Genomic DNA, 23,177 nt, shown 5'->3' with positions numbered 1-23,177 from the left:
TTCAATAGAAAAAGAAAAAGCTTTTGACAAAATTCAACATCCATTTATGAAAAAAACTCTCCATAAAATGGGCGTAGAAGGAAATTACCTCAACAGAATAAAAGCCATATTGGAGAAACCAAAAGCCAAGATTGTTCTAAATGGGGAAAAACTGAAAGCATTCCCTCTAAGAACAGAAACAAGACAAGGGTGCCCACTCGCACCATTATTATTCAACACAGTTTTGGAAGTGTTAGCCACAGCAATCAGAGAATAAAAGGAAATAAAAGGAATCCAAATTGGAAAAGAAGTGAAATTGTCACTCAGATAGATAGAAAACCCTAAAGACTCTACCAGAAAATTGTGAGCACTAATCGATGAATTCAGTAAAATAGCAGGATACAAAATTATTGTGGAGAAATCTCTTGCATTCCTATACACTAACAACAAGAGAACAGAAAGAGAAATTAAGGAAACTCTTCCATTTACCATTGCAACAAAAAGAATAAAATACCTAGGAATAAACCTGCCTAAGGAGGCAAAATACCTGTATGCAGAAAACTATAAGACACTGATGAAAGAAATCAAAGACGATATAAACAGATGGAGGTACATACCATGTTCTTGGACTGGAAGAATCAACACTGTGAAAATGCCTATACAACCCAAAGCAATTTACAGATTCAATGCAATCCCTATCAAATTACCAACAGCATTTTTTCACAGAACTAGGACAAGAAATCTTACAATTTATATAGAAATGCAAAAGACCCTGAATAGCCAAAGCAATCTTGAGAAGGAAAGATGGAGTTGGTGGAATCAGGCTTCCTGACTTCAAACTATACTACAAGGCCATAGTGATCAAGACAGTATGGTACTGGCACAAGAACAGAAAGGAAGATCAATGGAACAGAAAAGAGAACTCAGAGGTAAACCGAGGCACATACGGGCAGCTTATCTTTGATAAAGGAGGCTAGAATATACAATGGAAAAATGACAGCCTCTTCAAGAAGTGGTGCTGGGAAAATTGGACAGCAACATGTAAAAGAATGAAATTAGAACACTTCCTAACACCATACACAAAAATAAACTACAAGTGGATTAAAGACCTAAATGTAAGGCCAGACACTATAAAACTCATAGAGGAAAACATAGGAAGAACACTCTAAGACATCCATTAAAGCAAGATCCTTTTTCACCCACCTCCTAGAACAATGGAAATAAAATGAAAAAATAAACAAATGGGACCTCATGAAACTTAAAAGCTTTTGCACAGTGAAAGAAACCATAAACAAGACAAGAAGACAACCCTCAGGATGGGAGAAAATACTTGCCAACAAAGCAACTGACAAAGGATTAATCCCCAAAATATATAAGCAGCTCATGCAGCTTAATACCAAAAAAAAAAACAAATAACCCTATCCACAAATGGGCAGAAGACCTAAATAGACATTTCTCTAAAGAAGACATACAGATGGCCAACAAACACATGAAAAAATGCTCAACATCACTAATCCTTAGAGAAATGCAAGTCAAAGCCACAATGAGGTATCACCTCCCACCGATCAGAATGGCCATCATCAAAACATCTAGAAACAATAAATGTTAGAGAGGGTGTGGAGAAAAGGGAACTCTCCTGCACTGTGGGTGGGAATGTAAGTTGGTACAGCCACTATGGAAAACAGTTTGAAGGTTCCTTACAAAACTAAAAGTGGAACTACCATATGACCCAGTAATCCCACTACTGGGCACAATTCCAGAAAAAAACATAATCCAAAAAACAACGTGTACCATAATGTTCATTGCAGCACTATTTACAATAGCCAGGACATGGAAGCAACCTAAATGCCCATCCACAGATGAATTGGATAAAGAAGATGTGGCACATATATACAATGGAATGTTACTCAGCCATAGAAAGGAATGAAATGGAGCTATATGTAATGAGGCGGATAGACCTAGAGACTGTCATACAGAGTGAAGTAAGCCAGAAAGAGAAAAACAAATGCCGTATGCTAATGCATATATATAGAATCTAAAAAAATTGGTACTGATGAACCCAGTGGCAGGGCAAGAATAAAGATGCCAATGCAGAGAATGCACTTGACATGGGGTTGGTGGGGGGCAAAGGAGAAGCTGGGATGAAGTGAGAGAGTAGCATAGACACATATACACTACCAACTGTAAAATAAATAGCTAGTGGGAAGTTGCTGTATAACAAAGGGAGATCAACTGGATGATGGGTGATGCCTTAGAGGGCCAGGACAGGGAGGGTGGGAGGGAGTCACAAGAGGGAGGGGATATGGGGATATACGTATAAATACAGCTGATTCACTTTGGTGTACCTCAAAAACTGGTACAAGAGTGTAAAGCAATTATATTCCAATAAAGAGTTTAAAAAATAAATAAAATAAAATGAAAAAAAAAAGAAAAGAAAAAATTCTGGTACCTCCATACAATGGAATACTTCTCAGCAATAAAAAGGAATGAACTAATGATACATGCACAACTTGGTTAGACTTCAAGGGCATTGTGCTTAGCGAAATGTCTCAAAAGGTCCACATGTATGATTCAATTTATATAAAATCCTTGAAATGACAAAGCTATTGAAATGAAGGACAAGTTAGTGGTTGCCGGGGTACAGTGAAAATAGTAGGGTGGTATGTGGGTGTGAATTCAAAGAGGTAGGATGAGGGAGTTCTTTTGTGGTGATGGAACAGTTCTGTATCTTGATTATAGTGATAGTTATAACAATCTATACATAAAATAAAATTATATAGAAATTCACATGCACACACATACATGTAAATACAGGTTAAAAGGATGGTGAAAACTGAAAAAGGTGTGTATTCTTAATAGTAATTTACTGATGTTAATTTCCTGGTTTGATTTTATACTATCTATAAGCTCTATAAAATGCCATCATTAGGGAAAGCTGAGTGAAGGGTACATGGAACCTTTTGTAACTCTTTTTTCAACTGTTTATGAGTGTATAATTATTTCAAATGAAAACTTTTTTAATGTAGATGTAACAAAATGGACTATTCCTGCACAAATATGCATACCTGGTATGTTTCTGAGGCTCCACAGTTATTCACTCCCTAGAAAAACTGAAGAACAGGCTCAGGTCCCAGGTGGTATCAGATGATCAAAAGATTCTCCATTAGAATAAGCAATTCTAGCTTCCTTGCAAAATCAGCAAGTCAATTTGGCAGAATAAGATAATGATTTAATATATTAAGGCCCTTGTAATCATTTTTTTTATTAGGCACAGTTATGTTATTTTATTTTATTTTTAATTTATTTATTATTTTTTTGGGGGGTACACCAAGGTCAATCATCTGTTTTTAATACACATATCCCCGTATTCCCTCCCTCCCTCGACTCCCCCACCACCCTCCCTCGAGTACCCCCCATCCTCCCCCTCCCAGTCCTCTAAGGCATCTTCCATTGTCAAGTTGAACACCCTTTGTTATATAACAACTTCCCACTGGCTATCTATTTTACAGTTGGTAGTATATATATGTCTGTGCTACTCTCTCACTTCGTCTCAGCTTCCCCTTCACCCCCCACCCCCTCCCAAACCTCGAGTTCTCCAGTCCATTCTCTGCATCTGCATCCTTATTCTTGTCACTGAGTTCATCAGTACCATTTTTAGATTCCGTATATGTGAGTTAGCATACAATATTTGTCTTTCTCTTTCTGACTTACTTCACTCTGTATGACAGACTCTAGGTCTATCCACCTCATAACATATAGCTCCATCTCATCCCTTTTTATAGCTGCGTAATATTCCATTGTATATATATGCCACATCTTCTTTATCCATTCATTTGTTGATGGGCATTTAGGTTGCTTCCATGTCCTGGCTATTGTAAATAGTGCTGCAATAAACATTATGGTACATGTTTCTTTTGGGATTATGGTTTTCTTTGGGTATATGCCCAGGAGTGGGATGACTGGGTCATATGGTAGTTCTATTTGTAGTTTTTTAAGGAACTTCCAAATTGTTTTCCATAGTGGCTGTACCAATTTATGTTCCCACCAACAGTGCAGGAGAGTTCCCTTTTCTCCACACCCTCTCCAACATGTGTTGTTTCCAGATTTTGTGATGATGGCCATTCTGACTGGTATGAGGTGATACCTCATTGTGGCTTTGACTTGCATTTCTCTAAGGATTAGTGATGCGGAGCATCTTTTCATGTGTTTGTTGGCCATCTGTATGTCTTCTTTGGAGAAATGTCTATTTAGGTCTTCTGCCCATATGTGGATTGGGTTATTTGCTTTTTTGGTATTAAGCTGCATGAGCTGTTTGTATATTTTGGAGGTTAATCCTTTGTCTGTTGTTTCATAGGCCACTATTTTTTCCCACTCTGAGGGTTGCCTTTTAGTCTTGTTTATGGTTTCTTTCGCTGTGAAAAAGCTTTTAAGTTTCATGAGGTCCCATTTGTTTATTCTTGATTTGATTTCCATGATTCTAGGAGGTGGGTCAAAAAGGATCTTGCTTTGATGTATGTCATAGAGTGTTCTTCCTATGTTTTCCTCTATGAGTTTTATAGTGTCTGGCCTTACATTTAGGTCTTTAATCCACTTGGAGTTTATTTTTGTGTATGGTGTTAGGAAGTGTTCTAATTTCATTCTTTTACATGTAGCTGTCCAATTTTCCCAGCACCACTTCTTGAAGAGGCTGTCATTTTTCCATTGTATATTCGTGCCTCCTTTGTCAAAGATAAGGTGCCCATATGTGTTTGGGCTTACTTCTGAGTTCTCTATTTATTGCATTGATCTTCCTTTCTGTTCTTGTGCCAGTACCATACTGTCTTGATCACTATGGCCTTGTAGTATAGTTTGAAGTCAGGAAGCCTGATTCCACCAACTCCATCTTTCCTTCTCAAGATTGCTTTGGCTATTCGGGGTCTTTTGCGTTTCCATACAAATCATAAGATTTCTTGCTCTAGTTCTGTGAAAAACGCCATTGGTAATTTGATCGGGATTGCATTGAATCTGTAAATTGCATTGGGTAGTACAGTCATTATCACTATGTTGATTCTTCCAATCCAGGAACATGGTATGTCCCTCCATCTGTTTGTGTCGTCTTTGATTTCTTTCATCAGTGTCTTAAAGTTTTCTGCATACAGATCTTCTGCCTCCTTAGGCAGGTTTATTCCTAGGTATTTTATTCTTTTGGTTGCAATGGTGAATGGGAGAGTTTCCTTAATTTCTCTTTCTGCTCTTCTGTTGTTAGTGTATAGGAATGCAAGAGATTTCTGTGCATTAATTTTGTATCCTGCTACTTTACTAAACTCATTAATTAGTGCTAGCAGTTTTCTGGTAGAGTCTTTAGGGTTTTCTATATATAATATCATGTCATCTGCAAAGAGGTACAATTTTACTTCTTCTTTTCCAATTTGGATTCCTTTTATTTCTTTTTCTTCTCAGATTGCTGTGGCTAACACTTCCAAAACTATGTTGAATAATAATGGTGAGAGTGGACACCCTTGTCTTGTTCCTGTTCTTAGAGGGAATTCTTCCAGTTTTTCCCCATTGAGAACGATGTTGGCTTTTGCTTTCTCATATCTGGCTTTTATTCTGTTGAGGTAATTTCCTTCTATGCCCCTTTCCTGGAGAGTTTTTATCATAAATGGGTGTTGAATTTTGTCAAAAGCTTTTTCTGCATCTATTGAGATGATCATATGGTTTTTATCCTTCAATTTGTTGATATGATGTATCACGTTGATTGATTTGCGTATATTGAAGAATCCTTGCATCCCAGGGATAAACCCCACTTGATCATGGTGTATGATCTTTTTAATGTGCTGTTGGATTCTGTTAGCTAGTATTTTGTTGAGGATTTTTGCATCTGTATTCATCAGTGATACTGGCCTGTAATTTTCTTTTTTTGTGACATCTTTGCCTGGTTTTGGTATCAGGGTGATGGTGGCCTCGTAGAATGAGTTTGGGAGTGTTCTGCCTTCTGCTATATTTTGGAAGAGTTTGAGAAGGATAGGTGTTAGCTCTTCTCGAAATATTTGATAGAATTCGCCTGTGAATCCATCTGGTCCTGGGCATTTGTTTGTTGGGAGATTTTTAATCACTGCCTCAATTTCCATACTTGTGATTGTTCTGTTCATGGTTTCTATTTCTTCCTGGTTCAGTCTTGGAAGATTGTATTTTTCTAAGAATGTATCCATTTCTTCTAGGTTATCCAATTTATTGGCATATAGTTGCTTGCAGCATTCTCTCATGATCTTTTGTATTTCTGAGGTGTCCGTTGTTACTTCTCCTTTTTCATTTCTAATTCTGTTGATTTGCATCTTCTCCCTTTTTTTCTTGATGAGTCTGGCTAATGGTTTATCAATTTTGTTAATCTTCTCAAAGAACCAGCTTTTAGTTTTATTAATTTTTGCTATGGCTTCCTTCCTTTCTTTTTCATTTATTTCTGCTCTGATATTTATGATTTCTTTCCTTCTGCTCACTTTGGGGTTTCTTTGTTCTTCTTTTTCTAATTGTTTGAGGTGTAAGGTTAGGTTGTCTATTTGATATTTTTCTCGTTTCTTAAGGTATGACTGTATTGCTATAAACTTCCCTCTTAGAACTGCTTTTGCTGCGTCCCATAGGTTTTGGGTTGTTGTGTTTTCATTGTCATTTGTTTCTAGATATTTTTTGATTTCCTCTTTGATTTCTTTAGTGATTGCTTGGTTGTTTAAGAGTGAATTGTTTAGCCTCCATGTGGTTGTATTTTTTACAGTTTTTTTCCTGTAATTGATATCTAGTCTCATGGCGTTGTGGTCTGAGAAGATGCTTGATATGATTTCAATTTTCTTGAATTTGCTGAGGTTTGATTTGTGACCCAAGATGTGATCTATCCTGGAAAATGTTCCATGTGCACTTGAGAAGAAAGTGTAGTCTGTCGTTTTTGGATGCAATGTCCTATAAATATCAATGAAGTCGAGATGGTCTAATGTGTCATTTAAAGCTTGTGTGTCTTTATTTATTTTCTGTTTGGATGATCTGTCCCTTGATGTAAGTGGGGTGTTCAAGTCTCCCACTATTACTGTGTTACTGTTGATGTCCCCTTTTATAGTTGTTAGCATTTGCCTTATGTATTGAGGTGCTCCTATGTTGGGAGCATAGATATTTACCATTGTGATATGTTCTTCTTGAATGGATCCCTTGATCATTATGTAGTGTCCTTCATTGTCTCTTGTAATAGTCTTTACTTGAAAGTCTAATGTGTCTGATATGAGTATTGCTACTCCAGCTTTCTTTTGACTTCCATTTGCATGGAATACCTTTCTCCATCCCTTTGCTTTCAGTCTATATGTATCCCTTGGTCTGAAGTGGGTTTCTTGTAGGCAGCATATAGAAGGGTCTTGTTTTTGTATCCATTCAGCCAGTCTGTGTCTTTTGGTTGGAGCATTTAATCCATTTACATTTAAGGTGATTATTGACATGTGTGTTCCTATTACCATTTTCTTAATTGTTTTGGGTTTGTATTTGTAGGTGTTTTCCTTTTCTTGTGTTTCCTACTTAGAAAAGTTCCTTTAGCACTTGTTGTAAGGCTGGTTTGGTGGTGCTGAATTCTCTTCACTTTTGCTTGTCTGGAAAGCTTTTGATTTCTCCATCAAATCTGAATGAGATTCTTGCTGGGTAGAGTATTCTTGGCTGTAGGTTTCTCTCTTTCAGGACTTTCAGTATATCCTGCCATTCCCTTCTGGCCTGCAGAGTTTCTGTAGAGAGGTCAGCTGTTATCCTTATGGGTTTTCCCTTATGTGTTATTTGTTGCTTTTCTCTTGCTGCTTTTAATATTTTTTCTTTGTGTTTAATTGATGTTAGTTTGATTAATATGTGCCTTGGTGTATTTCTCTTTGGGTTTATTCTGTATGGGACTCTCTGTGCTTCTTGGACTTGATTAATTATTTCCTTTCCCATGTTGGGGAAGTTTTCCACTAGAACCTCTTGAAATATTTTCTCAGACTCCTTCTTTTTTTCTTCTTCTTCTGGGTTGCCTATAATTCGAATGTTGGTTCATTTAATGTTGTCACTGTGGTCTCTGAGACTGCCTTCCATTCTTTTTATTCTTTTTTCTTTTTCCTGCTCTGTGGCAGTTATTTCCCCCATTCTATCTTCCAACTCACTTATTCGTTCTTCTGCCTCAGTCATTCTGCTGGTTAGAGCATCTAGAGTATTTTTAATTTCAGTTATTTTGTTATCCATTGCTGTTTGTTTTTCTGAGTTCTTATGAACTGTTTCTTGTACTTTCTCTATTTTGTTATCGAGATTTTGTATCATTTTTACTATCATTACTCTAAATTCTTTTTCAGGCATTTTTCCTATTTCCTCCTCATTTATTTGGTCTTGTGGGTTTTTTTCCTGCTCCTTTGCCTGCGTGGTGTTTCTTTGTTTCCTCATGGTTGTCCAAACTTTTGGGGTTGCTTGTCCTGGCGATAGAGGTGTTTATAGAAGACTGTCCAAGCCTCAGACTAATGTCCAAGTATTGGATTAAGCAAATACTAAGTCTAGGAAACACATACATGTAAAAGACACACAATTACTGAATCCATTAGGACATAAGGCTCTGGAAAGACCTGACAGAACCCCAGTATGCTATCAGATATTCAAAGAGAAACCCAACAGAAATTGACAACTGAAACAGAACAAATCAGAGAGAAAAGCGAAAGCAAACAAACAAACAAATAACACCTTACACATACAAACACTAACCCAGGGAGATTTTGTAAGCTAGAATCAAATATAGAAAAGAGCTAGAGTACCACCAGACAGAATGGAGATTCTCAGAATGAAATTAGACAATTATACTAAGAACTAAGATAAAGACAAAAACCTAATATTAAATACCAAGGCGGTGCGTTATCTGGAGAATAGAGCAAGGAGTCTGAGCAGATTGATAGTGTTGCTTATAAGTATGCTAAGATAAAATAAACTAAAAATGGATGGAAGAAAGGGGAACAGAAGAGCGTAGTGTGATTGGAAATATGCAAATAAAAAGAAAGGAATAGAAATGTATAAAAGATAGGGATGAAAGGAAAGTATGAGAGATATATTGTCCATACTACCAGAAACTTAGCTAGAAATAGAAGTATATAAAAAGGCAAAAAAATAAAAATAGAATAAAAAATAGCATTAAAAAATTAGGTTATAAAACTTGTAGATTCCTTAGGACTAAGATCGTAATTAATAAAGGAAAAAAAAAAAGAAAAAGAAAAAAACATCCAGAACTGATCCCAGAATGAACCAGTTCAATAGGATTGATACTAATATTTCTGTTTCCTTAGAGTCTCAGCTATAAATGTCCTTCTACTTGCCTTGGGTTTTTTTGCATTGTTCTGTGGCCAGCAGAGCTTCCTTTATTGTTCATCTGTAAGCGTCGGTGTGTGGGGAGGGAGAGGGTACAATAGTGGCTCCTTCTCCTGGGAGTGAGTGAGCAGTGGCGCACTGTTGTTTCAGTTGGGCTTGGAGGTGCCTGTTGCAGAGGGACGCCAGTGGCTCAGGTGTACACAGAAAGTCTCAGAGTTGGGCCTCTCTCGGGGTTTTTTTTTTTCTCGGCAGCCTCCCTGCTGCCGGCGTTCCAAGGGGTTTTAATCTAGCCCCGCCCGAGTGCCTGAGGGTACTTGTTATCCCTGAGCGCCTTAGGTGGCCCACAGGGTGTCTCTCCACTGCCTGTTGCAGAGGCACTGAAAGAGAGAGAGAGGCTATGCCCGCGGCTCCTCCCCACACGCCCCCACCCGTGAGCCTGCAGCCTCCAGCCGCCATCATGGCCGGGCAGCTCTCAGGGGCTGGCACTTCTTGCTGCCGACCTCTTCCCTCCTGTCCTCTCAGTCTGTCACCTTACTGGCAACAATTTTCTTCACCCTGAACCAGCTCTCTGGTTCCCACGCTCCCACTCCCGGACCCTCTGTTCAGCTGTGAATCGATGTCTCGGTCCGGGAACGCTGAGCTGCAGTATGGACCCTCCGTATGTTTCTCACTCCGTCCCGTCTTTGAGCCATTGTAGATGCCTCCCTATCGGTTATGTCGGGCTCCTTGTGGTCCTTTTAGGTGTCCGAGGTCGTCTGCTGGTGTTCAGCTGGTTCTCTGTGGGAATTATTGTGTCCTTCAGTGCATTCCCAATGCATCTGTGGAGAGTGATGCATTCCACATCCCTCTACTTTGCCGCCATCTTTTTTTCCCCTGTAATCATTTTTCAGTCAATTTATCCAATCTCCTCTCCATCCATGTACACATATGGCATGACACAGTATATGCATTGGAATATATTTTTAACCTTGGACAGAATATATTACCACAGCCCTGAGCATTTTTCCTGCTCTCTTTTTCTACGAAGACCCCTCCCCTCATTCTTCACTGGTGAAACTCACCTCTCAGATGCCCTTCCTTGTTATAAGATTCCAGCCTGACCAGGCAAAATTATTTGCTTCCTCTTAACTGAAGAACTTACCACATTGTAATCTAGAGTTTTTGATCAGTTTAAACCCGCCCAAGAGATCACAAATTACTGGGGAGAAGGAATCATATCTTACTTATGCCTAAAATAGATCATGCCTAGATCATGCTCAATAGATTTTTTGATTAAATTAATTTAATGTACTTAAAATGAAGATTGAAGAATTGTTGACTTTACCAGCTAGTACGTGGGTATTCTATGTGAATAAAAGGATTTAGAGATAATAAGTTTGGAAAAACAGATCCCTTCCCTCTATATAGATACGCCAAAAATTAATAGAAGTCAAAGACTCATTAATGGCCTGGATTAGACAAGACTTGGCACAAATATAAGAAAGGAAGAAGACCTTTGTAAAGAGAAAAGTGAAGCTTACTCTTATCCAATTTAAAGGGTTTATAATATGTAGGTAGGAGGAAAATGGAATTCCCAAGGCACTAAGACACATGATGTTATTTTCTCCCTTGAAAAAAAATGTTAATTCATTGTTGATTGTTGTTCCATAATAAACAGACCAGTTGTGTGCTTTACTTAGACTCTGAGGCCACCAGTTGGACCAGCTGATTACTCAAATCCTCAAGTATGACTAGCATTTTAAAGAATTAGAATACATGTTAAGAAAGAATAACAGAAGAGATGATGACTACAACATTTTCAACTTATGTATCCCTACATTTGAAATATCAGGCTGGCCCAAAAGTTCGTTTGGCCAACCCAATAAATCCAGAATAAAGCCAATTCTCACTACCACCACTGCCACCATCCTGGTCCAACCCATCACTGTACCTCATCTGGACTGTGGAAATAGCTTTCAACTAGTCTCCTGGCATAACTGTTCAGTCTAATTTCAACTCAGGGGTCAGAGATGATAAAATGTAGTCAACTCCTATCACTCCTCTGCTGAAAACCTTTCAAATGCTTCCCATGTTCCTCATAGAAAAAGTTTAAACTTTTCTATGGTTTTTGGAACTCTACAAGATCTGTCTCATCCTAGTATGACCTGCTAATCTTATCACCTACTGCTCTCCCCCTCACTCACTCTGCTCCAGCCATACATTGCTGTGCCCCAAGTATTCCAAGCACATTCCTTTCTCAAGGGCTTTGTCCTTTCTTTCCTCCTGCCTGGAATGTTATTCCTTCATACAGCTCTTCCACTAAACCCTGCCTTCTTGCAGTTTACTTAACAATCATTCTCACTCTAAAATTTCAACTTACTACCCTGCCACTTGCCGATATACTTTTTTCTCCCTAGCATATATCCTTACCTAACATATCATATATCCATGTTTTATTCATTTACCTTATTTTCTACTCTCAGTAAGGTACACGTTGCTATCTTCATCAAAATTCAAAATAAGGACTGTTGCTTCACTCTGTGCCAGGCACCACGATGAGGCACTTGTGTGTATTAACTCACTGGATTTCCACCCTGTGCATAAGGTAATATTATTCCCATTTTTCAAATCAGGAAAAAGGCTTAGATCAGTGTAATTCCTAACGTATTTAATATCTGCAGTGCATCGTTTTTTTCTATCCTCTCCTCCATATGACACAATTATTATCAGTAAAAGTCATATAATAGTCAATAAAAATTATTTTCTTAATCCATCCTTTAGATTTAAAATAGAAACAAGTTAAAACAAGGAAATTTCAATTTCAAAGACCAAGTGAGGTAGCTCAAGTTCTTTGGTTTTTGGTTTTTGCATTTATGATTACTTTACCATCACTGTTTATTTCAAATCTACTATTTAAATACACTAACATGGAATATGTAGTACCCCAGGGACTGGAGATGTGAATGACACAAAAAGTGAACTCGATTCTGAACCTTTACTTACTCTCTCCAAAGTCAGTACAAACACAAGAGTCTGTATTTGTTAAAATAACTGAGGGTTTTCAAATGTAACTTCCATGTTAACTTGGAAACTTGAAAGTAACTTCCATGTTATTTTCAAATGTAACTTTCATGTTCAATGCTTGTTAAAAGATAAGAAAAATGCACTTACATATCACAAATATAGATATAAAAGTCATGGAAGCTAGAAAAAAAAAAGCTCCCAGAGTTCAAGGAAAGAGAGAGAGAGAGAATGTCCCCATGAATGTATATCATGACAGATAAGGAATTTGAAATAAGCCTTCAAGTATAAGTAAGTCTGAGAGGTGGTGATGTGGGGAGGGCTTTTCCAGTGTAAGGTTCCATAAGGGAAAAGGCAGGACAGCCCAGCGTGTTTTAAGCTTATGGTGAGCACTCTGGTTTTATTGGTACCTTGGGTGGATACTGGAGTAGTGGAATAAGAGAAACAAGTCTTGCAGTATGTGAGTTGGAAGAGGTTTTACAGATTAAACCCAACCCTATCACTTTATACCTGAGCAAACTATTGTGCAGGTTGTTCACAGGTCTTCAATCTACTCCCTTCCTATACAGGATAGTCTCTGTCATCCCTGGACAGAGACTAATCAAAGGGTTATACCTTTTGATATAGGGCTATAAGAGGCCCTGAAAGCGGTGCCTTAAAATCACTACCATCCCTGTTCAATTTATAATACTGCCCAAGGAGTATGTTTTCCTCACCATGTCCCAGTCGAGGGGGAGTAGCAGAAGCAAGGCAATGTGTAGCTAGCAACACTGATTTGTGTATGTGATCACTGACTGGGTCTCGAGGAAAGAAAGAGAATATTATCCCAGAATTTTCCAAACACTCAGGTTTACATATTTACAATAGCAACCCCTCTGTTTTCTTTGCTTCCCCCTTTGAATTCCTTCTACTTTTCTACTCATTATCTATTAGCACAATACTTCCCCGGATAAAGTCTGGGCCACTCCCTGGAAAGTCCTACAGTGCTACCTCCTCCAGGGCTCAAACTAGACTGGACCATACTGGCTACCTGCTTTATCACCAGTATTGTCTCTCCTAATGCTTCATGACACAGATATATTTTCGTCTGTGTACGCACAAGCTTTATTATGCTTCTGTGATGAATATTGTGAAAAGAACTAGACATTTACTTTCTATTTTACCTTGTAATTAGTGTTACATTGACCTGTTTCTTCACTCTTATTGTTCTTTGCCCTTTGGAGAGACACTAGTCTACAACAAAAACCAAAGCAAACATCACTTATTTCTGAAATGCTATTTGATTTTGAACATATTAATATATTTTTGGTCAGTTTTATCCCATATCATTTACTCCCCAACTCAGTAACAAATAAAGTTCTCAGTTAGATACAATATTTTTAAAGTAGAGGCCACTGCTATTTGGGCTCTGAATCAGGCTCCACCTGTGGCAACATTTTCTGCCCGAAACCAAAAATGATGCTACTTTTCAGAGCAGCTTTGCCATATTAGCAGGTCCTAGCAATCAGAGAAAGGTGAGATTTCAATAAACCAGCAGAGAGAAGTTTTCATTTTTATGATTATAGTGGAAATAATATCGTTAACAAATATATGCTTGACAATTATTTTAAGTCAGAATGTGAAAAACAATAAAGGGCATGCAAACATTAAGAATATTTCAATTGTGAGACTTCAATATCAAGTTATTAAAAAAACAGAAAAAGCTAAATCATGGGATTTAGATATCTAGTCTCATATTTGTGGGACCAGTGCATCAGTTAACTCAAAACTGACCTTCTTTCTGCTGTTTTCCAGCACATTTGGGGGATATTTTGTTATGTGTTATAAAATCTTTTGATATTAGTTTCCATGTTCTAACATATTTCATAGGTAAATATGAATAACAGATTATTTCAAATGGCACAAGATTGGCAAAAAATAAACGTCTAACAGAATGAAATCAGTAAATTGTGACACATCTACCCACACAACTAAAATCTATGCAGATATTAAAAACAAAGCAGATACCTGAACTTCCCCTAGCAGTGCTCTACTCATTCATTCATTCAGGAAATATTTACATGTGATCCATTTTGTGTCCAAAGCTATGCTAGATGCTGGGAATCAGTGTTGAGCAAAACAGACATGGTCCCTGTTCTTATGTAGCTTCCTCTTAATTGACCAATAAATCATATAAATATATACTAAAAATTTATGATAAAACAATACCACAGAATGAAAAGATAGGTTGATTTGAGAGAATGTAACAGGGGTACTTGATATTAAAAGAGATAGAGAAAGGTTTCCTAAAGTAACTTTTAGGCTATAATAATGTTAATGAACAGTATTTTAAAATTTTCAATATTTTTAATTTTTTAAAAAAATTGAGGTATAGGTGATGTGAAATATTATATTAGTTTCAGGTGTACAACACAGGGGTTCAAAATGTTATAGATTATAGTCCATTTAAAGTTATTATAAAATACTGGCTATATTCCCTATGTTGTACAATATGTCCTTGTATCCTATGTATTTTATACGTAACAGTTTGTGCCTTTTAATCCCCTACCCCTCTTTTTCCCCTCCTCCCTTTCCCTCTCCCCACTGGTAACCACTAGTTTGTTCTCTATATTCTGGTTGGGTTTGTTTCTGTTTTGTTATATTCATTCGTCTTAGTTTTTAGATCCCACATATAAGTGATGGGATATAATATTTGTCTTTCTCTGTCTGATTTATTTCACTAAACATAACACCCTCCAGGTCCATCTATGTTGTTGCAAATGGCAGAATTTCCTTCTTTTTTATGGCTGAGTAATATTCCATTGTGTATATATACCACATCTTCTTTATCCCTTCATCTGTTGGTGGACACTTAAATTGCTTCCATATCTTGGCTATTGTAAATAATGCTGAAATGAACATTGGGGTGCATGCATCTTTTCAAAATAGTGTTTTCATTTTCCTTGGATATATACCCAGGAATGGGATTGCTAGATCTAAGATAGCTCTATTTTCAGTTTTCTGAGGAACCTCCATACTGTTTTTCACAGTAGCTGCAACAATTTACATTCTTACCAACAGTGCCCTAGGGTTCCCTTTTCTCCACATTCCCCACCAAAATTTGTTATTTGTAGACATTTTGATGACAGCCTTTTTGACAGGTATAAGGTGGTATCTAATTGTTGTTTTAATTTGCATTTCTCTGATGATTAGTGATGTTGAGCATCTTTTCATGTGCTTGCTGGCCATCTGTATGTCTTCTTTGGAAAAATGTCTATTCAGGTCTTCTGCCCATTTTTTAATCTATTTTTTTTCCTGATATTGAGTTGTATGAGCTGTTTATATATTTTGAATATTAACCCTTTATCAGTCATATCATTTACAAATATTTTCTCCCATTCAGTAGGTTGTCTTTTCATTTTGTTGATGATTTCCTTTGTTGTGCAAAAGCTCTTCAGTTTAACTAGGTCCTATATCTTTATTTTTGTTTTTGTTTCCTTTGCCTTAAGAGACAAATTCAAAAAAACATTGCTATGATTTATATCAAAGAATGTTCTTCTTATGTTTTCTTCTATTTTTATCATTTCCAGTCTTACATTTAGGTTTTTAATTCATTTTGAAAATTCTTTTTTGTATATTGTGTGAGAAAATGTTCCAATTTCATTCTTAGTTAGCTATTAGTTTCACTGATATTTTCTATTGTTTTTTAGTCTCTATTTCTGATCTTTATGATTTCTTTCCTTCTACTAATTTGTTTTGTTATTTTTCCAGTTCTGTTAGGCATAAGTTTAGGTTGTTTATTTGAGATATTTCTTGTTTCCTAAGGTAGGCTTTTATTTCTATAAATTTCCCTCTTAGAACTGCTTTTGCTACATCTTACAGATTTTGGATCATTGTGTTTTTATTCTCCTATTTCTCCAGCTATTTTTAAAATTTCTTCTTTGATATCTTCAGTGACCCACTGGTTGTTTAGTAGCAATTGTTCAGCCTCGTGTGTTTGTTTTTTGCAGTTTTTTTCCCCTTGAAGTTGATTTCTAGTCTCATAGTGTTGTGGTCAGAAAAGATGCCTGATATGATTTCAGTTTTCTTAAATTTACTGAGGCCTGTTTTGTGGCCTGACGTGATCTATCCTGAAGAATATTCCATGTGTACTTAAAAAAGTGTGTGTATTCTGCTGCTTTTGGATAGAATGCTCTCTTTATATATATCTATTAAGCCCATCAGGTTTAATGTGTCATTTAAATCCAGTACAGTAAAACCTTGGTTTGTGAGCACAATTTGTTCTGGAAACATGCTTGTAATCCAAAGCACTTGTATGTCAAAGTGAATTTCCCCATAAGAAATAATGGAAACTAAGATGATTCGTTCCACAACCCAAAAATATTCATATAAAAATGATTCCAATACTGTAATATAATACAAAATAATAAAGAAAATACAAAATATAAAGAAAAATAAACAAATTAACCTGCACTTACCTTTCAAAACCTTCGTGGTTGGTGTGAGGGAGACAAGAGAGAGGAGGGTTATTGTGTAGGATGACTTTCACTGACAGAATCACTGCTATCTATTGGCTCAATGGAATCTTTTTCTTTTCATGCAACTTTAACAAGGAACCTATCTAATGACACTTGTTTTTGCCTCCTTTTGAGGATTTCACTGAAATGTGACATTGCATTGTCGTTAACCAGATTCATCGCTCACACTGCTACAGCCTTATTCAGGTGGTGCTTTTCTACAAAATTTTGCACTGTTTCCTACATTTTACATGTTTCCCACATTTTACACATCTCCCTAATCTCATTTGAAGTGAGGTATTCCTCTGCCTTTTTCTCCTCCTCCTCTGCAGACGAGATCTCCTCCATAACTTCTTGCTGTTGCTCGCAATGCAGATCCATCAGTTTGACGGTGGTCAGCTCCTGGCCATGTTCCTCCACCAGCTCTTGAATGTTGTCCTCATTCACCTCCAGTCCTATGGTCTTCCTCAAGGACACAATTTCATCAACAACTGGCAGCTCCTGTTCATGAGCAAGCCCTCCTAAGTCATGTCCAAGAACGCAATGAGGCCACAGTTTTCTCCAAGAAGCATTGGAGAAATCCCGCAGTGAGTGAGAGAGAAGAACCATTGGCTCAGTTGTGATCATGTGATGTTCAGTGTCACATACTACTCGTATTGCAAGACATCACTTGTTTATCAAATTAAAATTTATTAGAAATGTTTGCTCGTCTTGTGGAACACTCACAGAACAAGTTACTCGCAATCCAAGGTTTTACTGTATTTCCTTATTCATTTTCTGTCTGGATGATTTGTCCATTGATGCAAGTGAGGTGTTGAATTCTTGTACTATTATTGTGTTGCTGTCAGTTTCTCCCTTTATGCCTATTAATATTTGCTTTATGTATTTAGGTGCTCCTATGTTGAATGTATGTATATTTACAATTGTTGTATCTTCTTCTTGGAGTGATCCCTTCATCATTATGTAGTGTCTTTTTGTGTTTCCTATCACAATCTTTGTTTTAAAGTCTATTTTTTCTGATGTAAATATTGCTACCTCAGCTTACTTTTGATTCCATTTGCATGGAATACCTTTCTCCATCGACTCACTTTCAGTCTGTGTGTGTCTTTATATCTGAAGTGAGTCTCTTATAGGCAGCATATACATTGAGGAAGTGGCCTTTTTTAGAAGACATCCAGTGTGTCCCAGCAGCATACTTCCCTCTGGTCACCAGAACTGTAAGTTCTGTGGGTGCTCCCTATGTTGGTTATGTGGGTTCTTCTATTGTGGCTGGCTGACTACTGGGGGCAGTCTGGTAGGTATGGCTGTCCCTCAGTCTGGTTGGTCATCATGCCCTGCCCTGTGTGGAGGCTACTGCCACTGGTTAGCAGGGCTGGGTCACTACACAGCTGGCTGCTGAACTGCAGCAGTTGCTGGAGCCTGTGCTGTGTCACTGGTGGGCCAAACCAGGTTCTGGGGTGGGTAGTTGCAGGGTTGGCATTCCTGGATCTAATGTTGGCCTGCTGGTGGGTGGGGCTGGTTCCCAACATGGCTAGCTGCAGGTTTTTGGGTGTTCCAAAGCTGGTACTAGCCCACTGATGAATGGGGTTGGATCCCAGGATGGCTGGCTGAGGAGTCCAAAGTATCTCAGAAATGATTTTGGCCTGCTGGTGGGTGGGTGGGGCCAGGGCCCAGGGGATTCGAGGGCTGGTGCCTGCACCTTGATGTGTGAGGCTAGGTCCTGGGCCCTCTGGTAGACAGGGCCATGTCCAGGTGGCAGCGGTGGACTCAGAGGGTCTTAAAGCAGCCTGTCTACTGGCAAGTAGGGCTGGGTCACTGCCCAGTTAATTGTTTGGCCTGAAGCATCCCAGTATTGGAGCCTACAGGCTGGTGAGTGGGGGTGGGGCTGGGTCCCAAAGCTAATAAGATCGAGGGAGGATTCCAGAATGATGCTTGCCAGCACCAGTGTCCACATGGAAGAACAAGCTCCCCAAAATAACTGCCACCACTGTCTATGTCCCCAGGGTGAACTCCAGTTGCCTCCAGCCTGTCCAGTTGACTCTGCAAGGTCAGCAGATGGGTATGACCCAGGCTCCTTTCAAATTACTGCTCTTGCCCTGGGTCCTAGAACATGTGATATTTTGTGTGTGCCCTCTAAGAGTGGAATCTCTATTTCCCACAATTCTCTGGGTCTCCTGAAAGTAAGCCCCACTGACCTTCAAAGTCAAGCATTCTGGGGGCTCATCTTTCTGGTACGGACTCCTGGGCTGGGGATTTTGATGTGAGGTTCAGAACCCTCCATGCTTGGGAAGAACATCTGCAACTGTAGTTATTCTCCCATTTGTGGGCTGCCCACCTGGGGGTGTAGGTCTTGATTATACCCCAACTTTGCCCCTCCTACCCATCTTGTTGTGGTTCCTTCTTTATATCTTTAGTTGTAGAAGGTCCTTTCTTTTAGGTTTTGGTTTTTCTCATTAGTAGCTCCTCTGTAAATAGTTATAATTTTTGTGTGTCTATGAAAGGAGGTGAGCTCAGGGTCTTCCTACACTACCATCTCGGGAACTCCTTGAGTCTGGAATTTTTTATATTTTCAAATTTCAAAGTACTTTATATTAGTCATTATTTTTTGTTTCCGCTATGTTATCTAAAATGTTCTGTAGGAACAAATAACTTAATGATACATGAACCAGAAAACTAGAGAAGATGTATTGTTATCTTTTACCTTAAATACTGCAAAAATGAGCCTTAAAGTTTATGAAATTAATGTTGGGATCTATACAACAGGTATAAAAATAACTACAGAATTTCCTCTGAACATTAAAAGCTTGATAAAAGGAGGTTTGAGATATATCTTTAATATTCAAAACTAGAACTTTAATAAGAGACATCAAATCCCACAGCCAAAAGTGCTTGATCTAGATTAATCTGGACAATTTCTTCAAGAGATCGTGTTATTTATCAGTAGTATGTATAATTCAGTGTATCACACATATCTGCAAAACAATAACAATTTACTCTAGAGGAAGGACAGCAGCACAAGCTGAGAGTGTTTAGAAGACATACTAATTTATAGCCACTGCGCTTAACAGCAACTTGATAAACATGAAAACTACAAAGTTACCTTTCTTTTTAATTAAAAGGAAACATAGAGAAATTAATTGACCATTCATTCATTGACTCCCTGAGTATTTATGGAGTAGATTTGGAAGGGACTGTACTAAATCATTAATGATCAACCCACATCCCACCTTTTTTGAAGAACAACCCTACCTACATTAGGAGGACATTACTGGGAAGCCACTAATGACATGTCTGTCCTTCATATTCAGCCGCCCATTTTAAAGTTCTGTATTGTTGCAGGCCAATAAATATAGGCCTCTGGGACTCTGGGGGATGGAGATGGGGACTTTCAGGTAAAGTGGGAAGTCACTACTCTGAAACATTGTGAATTTAGATGGAGCCATTGACAAACTATTTCGCAACTGCACGTGCTTGTAAGATGAGGTATCATTAGGAAAAGCCACATAAAGCTGTTGCAGCTGTGTTATATAAAAAGTGGGGACAATTTAATAGAAAATGTCATCCTTTGCAGAATGTTGATTGCCTATTTTTTTTTCCATAAAGCCTTCTCATCAGAGGGGCTCCAACAGCTGTGAGAAGGCATCCTGTCACTGATGTTCCCAGACATCTTGGTGTACAAAGCTCTCCATGTGCTGTTTGGCATCTAAAACATTCTACTTTTTTTCCTTTTTTTTCTTCATACTACACTATGGGATATGGAATATTTCCTTCTTGTGAGGATGGAGCAAGGACTAGCTTTTTGACACTGGAATTTCAGTGCAAACAAGAAAAACATCTGCTGAAGCCATGAGGTGCTATTTTTCTGTATTGTGGATCAAGGGACCCTAAAGCTGTAACAATTCTATAATTCTGTAACGTTAAGGATTTCTCCTTAAAAGATGGCAGTCATTACAAGTTACTTCAGGGCATAACTCTTCAGAGGCTAAGATGAAAATTTGTCCCATGCAAAAAAGAAAAGAGATTTGATGGAGAAGAGGCAGGGTGAAGTGCTTTTTTAATCATGTTAGAATTCTCCAACTTGAAAGTTCGATTTTCTCATAATTAGTTTTATAAAGGTGACTTGGTCATAAATTTTACATCATAAAAATCGCTGGGCTTCAGAAATTTAATAGCTACATGTCTTCACTGAGTTCAACATAATCCCATAATTCTTGTCGAATGCTTTACATTCAACAGTTTAGAGTTTATTATCACTAAAGAGATAATGGTTTATGCTATTTGGGTGTACAAAATGCTGCAAACTAAATATATCATGCACTGTCACAGCCCAAAATAATTGTCAGTGCCATGCACGTAGTGGGTATTCATTTGGTCATTAATTTATTCCTTCCACAAATACCTATTGAGCAGTTCCTATGTCTTAGGTACTGTTCTAGGTGCTGAAGATACAACTGTGAGCAAGAGAAGCAAAGTTCTCTTTTCTCACAGCCCATACCACCTCTTGAAACACACACACACACACACACACACACACACACACACACACACACACAGGTGTTAAATGAAGGAGTGACATACTTTATGGGTTGTTCAGTGTGCTAGACAGACTTCAATGTGCTCCCTTGATTCCTGTCTCCTGGTATTTACATTGAAGGGTGGCATATTCAAAATATACATTTTTGCCATAAGGATTATTTTAATCTAATTATTTGGGGGCAATGGTAGACATAAGAGAAGCTCTGGGGCTTCCTAGGTGGTGCAGTGGTTAAGAATCCGCCTGCCAACGCAGGGGAAACAGGTTCAATCCCTGCTCCAGGAAGAACCCACATGCCACGGAGCAACTAAGCCCATGCGCCACAACTACTGAGCCTGTGCTTTAGAGCCCATGAGCCACAACTATTGAGCCCATGTGCTGCAACTACTGAAGCCCATGCATCTAGAGCCCCTGCCCTGCAACAAGAGAAGCCATGGCAATGAGGAGCCCGCGCACCACAACAAAGAGTAGCCCCCACTCACTGCAACTAAAGAAAGCCTGTGCATAGCAAAAAAAAAAAAGACCCAACACAGCCAATAAAATAAATAAATAAATAAATAAATAAAATTATGAAAAAAAAGAGAGAAGCTCTGAAAACAAAGTTGAAATTACCTTTTTGTAGGGGATGTTTACATTTAAAAAGGACATTTCCCATTTGTAAGGGTATCTTCCTCTCTGTACCAGAAAGAGAGGATGACTAAATCACAAGAAACTCTTATCAATGGAGAAGGCATGGACTTAAATCTTCATAACAAACCTTATTCTTGTTTACCATACTTTTCCAGATCACCTTCTCATAAGTGGCCACCCCCACATATCTCTTTCTTTTGTATTTAGCTGAATATGGTATTTAAGCCTGAATTCTAAGCCACCTCTGAGTTACTCATTTTTCCCTGGGTATCGCTTATGTATACATGAGGTATATATGTTAATAAACTTCTGTTTGTTTTTCTCTTGTTAATCTGTGTTCTGCTATAGGAGCCCCAACTGAGAACTTAGAAGGGCAGAAGGAAAATAATTTGTTCCTCCCCTGCAATACCTTTGTGTAATCCTTTCACATTGAGTGTGGACAGGATCTGTGACTTGATTTTAACTAGTCCAATGTGGCAAAGGTGGTGGGATGTAGGTGATCATGTGTATACATGATTACACAAGCATGTAGCACTCATTTTGCTGGCCTCTCTGTGTCTGTCTGTCTCTCTGTCTCTGTCTCTGTGTGTGTGTGTGTGTGCGTGTGTGTGTCTTTCTGCCACCGACTTTGAAGAATCACACTGCTGATGGAGTTGATGACAAGTTACTCCAAAATATGGCACCTTGACTATTGAATAATTTAAGGTGAAGGAGTTTGAAAACACAACAGAAGCAGGAAAGTCACTCTGACCTTCCCACCTACACTTCTCCCCTAAAGCAGGTTATAAAATCCTCATGTGAGAGATGCCCTCCCTACAAATACAAAGGGACACTGAGAAGAGCCTGAACAAACAGGCCTTGCTAAGTTTCCCCCAGTTTGCTACACTTACCTCACACTCTCTGACCTGTCCTAGTTCTATACAACTGTCCACACTTCATCAAACCTAGCATAAAAATACGCAAGTCTAACTGTTTCTTTAGGTCTTCATTCTCTTATGAAGGTGTCCATGTCACATAAAAATTATATTAAATACATGTATATGCTTATCTCGCATTAATCTGTCTTTGTCAGTTTAATTTTCAGACCCAGCCTGGGATCCTAAGAGCCAAGGAAAGCATTTTTCCCCTCCTACACTGCCATGAATTCTACAGCCTCAAGGAAAATAATTCTGCCAATAACCTGAGGGAATTTTGGGACAGATCCTTTCCTAGCCTCTGAT

This window comes from Hippopotamus amphibius, chromosome X (assembly GCF_030028045.1).
Source record: "Hippopotamus amphibius kiboko isolate mHipAmp2 chromosome X, mHipAmp2.hap2, whole genome shotgun sequence".
Lineage (NCBI taxonomy): Eukaryota > Metazoa > Chordata > Mammalia > Artiodactyla > Hippopotamidae > Hippopotamus > Hippopotamus amphibius.
This window is presented reverse-complemented; position numbering follows the sequence as displayed.